Below are 6,249 nucleotides of genomic sequence, written 5' to 3'. Positions count from 1 at the left end.
AGCATACTTGCTATCGTGAAAACACCTTTTTTTTTTTGTTTCATATGTACAAAGACAGGTGGTGGTCATGTGGTAAATAATACTCCCTCCGTTCCTTTCTATAATGCCTATTGTTTTTTCGCAATTGTTTCAGAATATAAGAGGAAAGCTGTGTTTTTTTGCAAATAACCCCTTGCACCGATTTGTTTCCGTCCAGAAAATCTGGAAAGAATCTGTTCACGTTGACAAAATCTGGTATGCAATCACGTAGAGAAAATCTGGACGTGAGATTAGGAAGGAGTAGATCACGCACGCGTCTGTTAAGGAAATAGCAAATACAGATCACGTGAGATTAGGAAGGAGTAGGCCGCGCGTAGGGAGCAGATCACGTCTCCGATCTGTTTCCAGTTTCCTTTTTTTCTCTCAAATAGCAATGGGGGTTTTGTGTCAATAAATTTGCTTGTGCTAATTTCCGTGCCAAAAAACAATAGGCACTATAGAAAGGAACGGAGTGAGTAAAAAATCAAAGTAAAGTGTAGTCCCACGAGCGCCCGTCGCCGCCCCGCCGACGCCGCTGCCCCATAGCCGACGCCGCCGCCCCACAGCCGACGCCGCCGCCATGCAGCCGCCCCGCCGCCCCGCAGCCGCCGCCCCTCCCCCCGTCGCGAGTCGCCACCCATCGGCCCGTCGCGGGGACTCAGCACGAGGACGTGCGCCTCGGAGCTGCAGCCGACGCCTGAGTCCTGACCAAGGACTTATCCTCGGCCATGTCTGCTGCGCCATCGCTCTCTTCACCGGCTGGATCGGAGTCGTAGCCACCACAGATGGATCGGAGTCCGCAGCCGCCGCCCTTGTCTCCCGCGGGATCGGACGCAATTCGTCAAGGTCAGTCAATTGCTTGAAGAAATGGGAGGCTGCTGGGTACGCGTCGTTGCCCTCCCTTTGGTGCTAGTCTGCTAGATAGGTCGTTGCATGATTGATTGTTGTTAGTTGAGCAGATGCAGCCATATAACGAGTATCTCCTTTGTAGTTTATAGAAAAGAGAAAATGAAAGAGGAATCTCATTCAACTGTTAGACTGCAAGTAACGTTGGGCTACGGTGTGTTGCAGATGTAAATGCAGATGGCTAGCAATTTCAGATTTTTGTTGGGGTCCTCATCTCTTAGTGAACTATCCTTGTACTGTACAATATAATGTTTTGAAAATTTTTCTGGCCGTACCATGTTGTTTCCTGGCAGACATCTAGGGTCCGTTCGGTTCTGGAATACACTGGAACGGAATGGAACCGTTCCATTCCTAGGAGTCATTCTCGTGTTCGGTTGTCAACTGGGACGGAACCGGGGCGTTCCTCAGAAGGGAATATTCGCTCCATATCCGGAACGCACTCGTCCGGCCAAAACGGCCGGACCGAGTGGAACGGCCGCTAATCTCTCTCTCTCCCTCACGCTAATCTCTCTCTCTCCCTCCACCTCCTCTCTCTCCCTCCGAGCTCCCCGCGGCCCTCCTCTGCGCTCCTCCGCGCTCCCTCTCCAGCCAGCCCGGAGCGCGGCGCGACGACCGGAGCAGCGCCAGCGGCCAGCCATCCCGAGGCGCGGCGGCCCGAGGCGGACGGAGCGGCGGCCCGAGGCGGATGGAGCCAGCCCGAGACGCCGGCCCGAGGCGGACGGAGCCAGCCCGAGCGCGGCGGCCATGCGACGCCAGCCGGAGCAGCGCCGGCGGCCGGAGAAGAGCCGGCGGCCAACGGCGTGGCGGCCCGAGGCGGACGAAGCCACTCCTTCTCAGATCCCTTTAATTTCTAATCCATTTAAATTAGGCTAATTAATTGCATGTTTATATTAATTATATTTGGTTCCATTCCACACTTTAGTGCCCAGGTTTCTATAGAGCGATTAGTATCTAGAAGTGGTATTCAGCTTTCTGCTGAATAGTGAATAGGGTAGACTTGTGCAACATGTGAGCCTTTGGATAATTATTTCAATCCTTTCTACCTCAACTTACTTCGGCTGTACCTAGTGATCTTGACCTTTTGTTCTTGCATACAGTGAGACATCTGAATATGAAATTTGTCTTGGTCTTGTTGAACCTTGTAGCTAGACTCTGATATAATCAGTGTCTATTTCATTTGATGATTACCTGGTTCTTGTAGGTTCCAAGTGATCAGAAGCTACCATCTCTTTATCCGCTCGACAATATAGTCAAGAATATTGGAAAATATTATCACTGCTTGTATTAAACAGTTATTGCTTGAAAATATAGTCTCTCTATACTCTTTCTTACTCCTGGATAAGTTTCTCTTTATGAATGTACAAGTGAGTTCTTGTGATAAACCATATTCATGACAAAGATAATGAACCAGATTATTTTTATGATTCCAGTCTGGCTTTGGCATCTTAATGATCTCAATTCTCTTTTGGATTTTCTAATGATCTTAGGAGGAGCACAGGGGCTGGCAACATGCTAGCAGGAGCACAGGCCGGCGACGCGCTGGGCTAGCAGGAGCAGAGCTGCTAGCGACACGCTGAATGATAATGTAGTAGTGCTGCTAGAATGGCCAACTGTATCGTGTTTTTTTACGTGAACCGTAGCGTGTTGATGATGTAGAAGTGATGTTTTATGCGTGTGGTTATGAAATGCTCACTAGATTACTTTGTTCACTAGAGGTTTTTGTTCTTAACTGTTGCAGCTGCTTTTAGTGTGTGTTCAGAATTTTGATGAATAGTATGTCAGAAATACAAAACCGGATGTTAACTGTTGCCTCAGTTCTCTGCAGAAAATTAGCTCTAGTAGATATCACTATATGGACGGAATACACAAATACATCAGGAAGTTCAAATCAGCACTTTTTTGCATATAGAATTGGACTTCATTAGAGCTCAACTCAAACGACTATATATATGTATTGAAGTGTTTCAGCTACATACATCTCATCATCATCATCAGTGAACCACAATACCCATAGATGAGGAAAAGGACCTTATCGGAGATCTGAAATTGCACCACTGCCACCCGCTCCTTACCGAACGATTCATCGGCGATGACCCGAAGCCGCACGACGCCATAGTCGACGACCAAGAGGAGGAGAATCCCCATGGGATAGAGGGAGACGCCATCACTGATGACCCGAGGATGAATGACACCTCTCCATAATCACATCTGCGCCGGCGCCCCCCACACGGGCCAAAAACCAATTCACCCGATGACGCCATATTGAGGAACAAGTGGAGATGCTCTTTATATATCACCCATTCACCTCCCTACGTATCATGTGTGCTAAGAAAGGTCTACAGACAAAAACAGCCAAGTAGGTTAGCACGCCGGTGTATGTATTTTGAATGCAGCGCAAGCTGCAAGTGCAATGAGCAAAGCAGATAAGTGGCATGTTTGTTCAGTTTTCAGTTCTACAGTGTAGGTGGTTTAATAAAAACTGTAATTTATGTTCCTTGAACGTTAAGAAGCACCATCTTAGTTGGTCAGAGGTCATCATCATGCGCCCACATCTTTAGATCAAAGGTTCGAACCCCACTCTTGCGAGTTGCGAGTTTATTTTAGTTTTTCCAGCGCCAATATAGCTGAACCGGTCGGACTCAATCTCCGGTTTAGTGCTAAACCCGTTTTTTATAATATTTTTAGAATATATTAGAGGTTCCGGTCCCATATTTTTGGTTTCATCCGTTTGGTTCCGTCTATTTACCACCATTAGATCAGGGTGGATTTAGATCAGGGTGGATGGATGGTTATTAAAAATGCCAATCATTGTAAAACTTATATTAGAGAATTAATGAGAGTGGATTCGGTGTTCACATGGGTACGTGCGCATGGGTTCGGCACCGTTGGATTTTGTTTGGTGCCGTTCGATCGTGTCCATCAACTGACGACGACTAAACGGTTGCCGTCTCTGTTTTTTACGATTTTGCTAGGCGACAGTAGCAGCAGGCACCATGCAGTCGCGCCAGGCCACAATCTTTCTACAAAATGCATGTGCGTAGGACCCATTTACTGAAAGAGAGAATTAAAAAAATCCTGAGTAGCAAATTACTACCGGTTAGCACATTGACCAGGAGCGGATCGATCTACAATTGATTAGCTTCGTCCGCTCTTGCCGGTAGTCTTCAGCTCGGCCATGGACGCAGCCCTCCCCAAGCTGGACCGCCGCACCTCTTGCCGGCAATGGCCGTGCACGTCGCGTCCCCTCCCGCACGCGCGCCCGCGAGCCCCGACCCTGCGCCCCATCGAGCCTCCATCTTCCTCATGGCTCCGCCCGCGATCCACGACCCCGACTGCGGCCATGGCGGAAACCGCGAGCAGGAGACGGTGGGCTCGTGGGGAACGGATGGCATCCCCACTTCGCAGCGTCACAAGGTGAAGAGGGGGTCTTAGCGGAGCGGAGGGGGCCGCCGCCTGCTGGTGCTTCTGGGCGTGTATCACTACGTCACGTACGGAAATCAACGTCACCTAAAACTGGCTCAAAAAGTAACAAAAGTGCCGCTAAATTTTTTGTAAGGCACAAATAAAAGTGCTGCGTCTGATTGCGTCGAGAAAGGTATTTTAAGGCACTTTAATATAATGCCACCAGTTATATAATTTGTAGCACTTTTTAAAATGCCACCCAATTCTTTTTGCGGCACTTTATAAGATGCCTTACAAAACTGGAGGCCTTTTTGGGCTTTCACTGGATCCAGATATGAGTATATGCGGCCATCATCAGCCCACGGCCTTCCGCGAGGCCCATTTATCTTCAAACGGTACTGATTTTAGATTTTTTTCTGAAAGTCAGCGTGCCTTCACAATAATATCATGATTTATTATTAGGCTGCAAATATTCTAACTCATTTATTCTCTTCGCGACAACTTCACAACGCAACTCATGCTGAAACCATTATAAACCAGTTGGAATTCGCTCAAACTTTCGAGGTGGGACTAATATTACATTCAAGTTTTGAAAATAACGCACAAAAATATAACCTGCCGCATCCGACATTCGAACTCAAGGTCAGCCGGATGAGAAGCCGGTGGACGAGCCACGCGGCTAAGTAGTACTAGTTTGCTAGGTAACTGATGCCAATGTATATATTCGTTTCCAATGCCGAATTGTCACCGGGCCAGAAGGGACCGTCTTGCCGTCCACCGGTACGGCGTGGACATGGCGACCACGGATCTCTTGCCGGCGAGGAATGCGTAGTCCGCCGGTAGGCCGCGAACATGACGATCTGAGTCGCACCTGCACTCGGCGCAGGTCTCGTCTAATACTGCCGCTAATTGTTCAAGATTTAGCGGCACTACATCTATACTGCCGCGAATTATCAAAGCTTTAGCGGCACTTTTCAATACTAGGCCTGCATTGAACCAAGAATTTGCGGCACTTTTCTAATCTGCCGCTAATTAGGCAAACTACTGCGGCACTTTTTCTAAATTGCCTTTGATTAACACATGATTAGCGGCATAATGGAAAAACTGCCGCTAAATCTACTATTCCTGGCGGTTTAGGATAGTGCCTGCACCAAAAGTGCCGCAAATAAAGGGACGTGGCGTAGTGTATGGCAGAGCAGAGCAAGGAGGGGATGAGGGGCCGTATGATGGGAGCATCTAGGAGGAAAGGCCTCCCTCCTCACCCACGTGGGGTCTGAGCTCGAGGACCCTCCTGAATCGCTCGGAGCGGCCGCCGTTGTCTCCCTGTCCAGCCGCGCTCGCCGACAGTAGGTCGCGGCAACTCCAATCCCTCCGAATGGGAGCTCGAGGGGCATCCATGGCGGCCCAAAAACGAGTGAAGGGAGCAGGCTACAGAGGCGCTGTAACGCCATGCCTCTTACCTCGACGGCCCAATCGACGGCCTTACGCAGCTGCCGACTGCATCGCTCCCCAATCGCAGGAAAGCTAAGGCTGAGTCGAAGCCGGCCGCAGTCGGAGCTGAGGGAGCCGGGGCTACGCCGGGATCCAGGGCGTCAGGGAGCCAGGGTGGTGGCGTCGTGCAGCAGCGCCAAGAGCGGAGTGCTCTGGCGGCCAGTGGCCGGCGAGAGGAGACTTAGCGGCGGTGTGTTTCAGCGGCGGCCGGCCGGAGTGCTTGCGGTGGGGATGGACGTACGTTGTGGGGATTACAAGGGCGATGGCGACGGTTCCTTCTATAGTATAGCAGGGAATCAAATTAATTAGTCTGACGTTGTATGTCCCCGTCAAACACGGATGGGACGCTCGTTCGGTTGATCCTACCTTCACAGACAAACGGCAGAACACACGGCGTTTGACACGTGCCGAGTAGAAACCGCGTGCTCACGT

The 6,249-nt window shown here is 49.9% G+C and overlaps 1 long non-coding RNA gene across 1 annotated transcript; it reads left to right on the top strand.

The window, feature by feature from the left end:
• Nucleotides 1-527: 527 nt before the first annotated feature.
• Nucleotides 528-2,633, top strand: LOC127295738 (uncharacterized). The gene is made up of 2 exons (XR_011743692.1): nt 528-864; nt 2,412-2,633. It is a non-coding gene; the product is annotated as an uncharacterized lncRNA (long non-coding RNA).
• The last annotated feature ends 3,616 nt before the right edge of the window (nt 2,634-6,249 follow it).

This window comes from Lolium perenne, chromosome 4 (assembly GCF_019359855.2).
Source record: "Lolium perenne isolate Kyuss_39 chromosome 4, Kyuss_2.0, whole genome shotgun sequence".
In the NCBI taxonomy this organism is placed as follows: Eukaryota; Viridiplantae; Streptophyta; class Magnoliopsida; order Poales; family Poaceae; genus Lolium; species Lolium perenne.
Note: the sequence above shows the minus strand (reverse complement) of the source record. Positions and strands in the feature narration are given on the sequence as shown.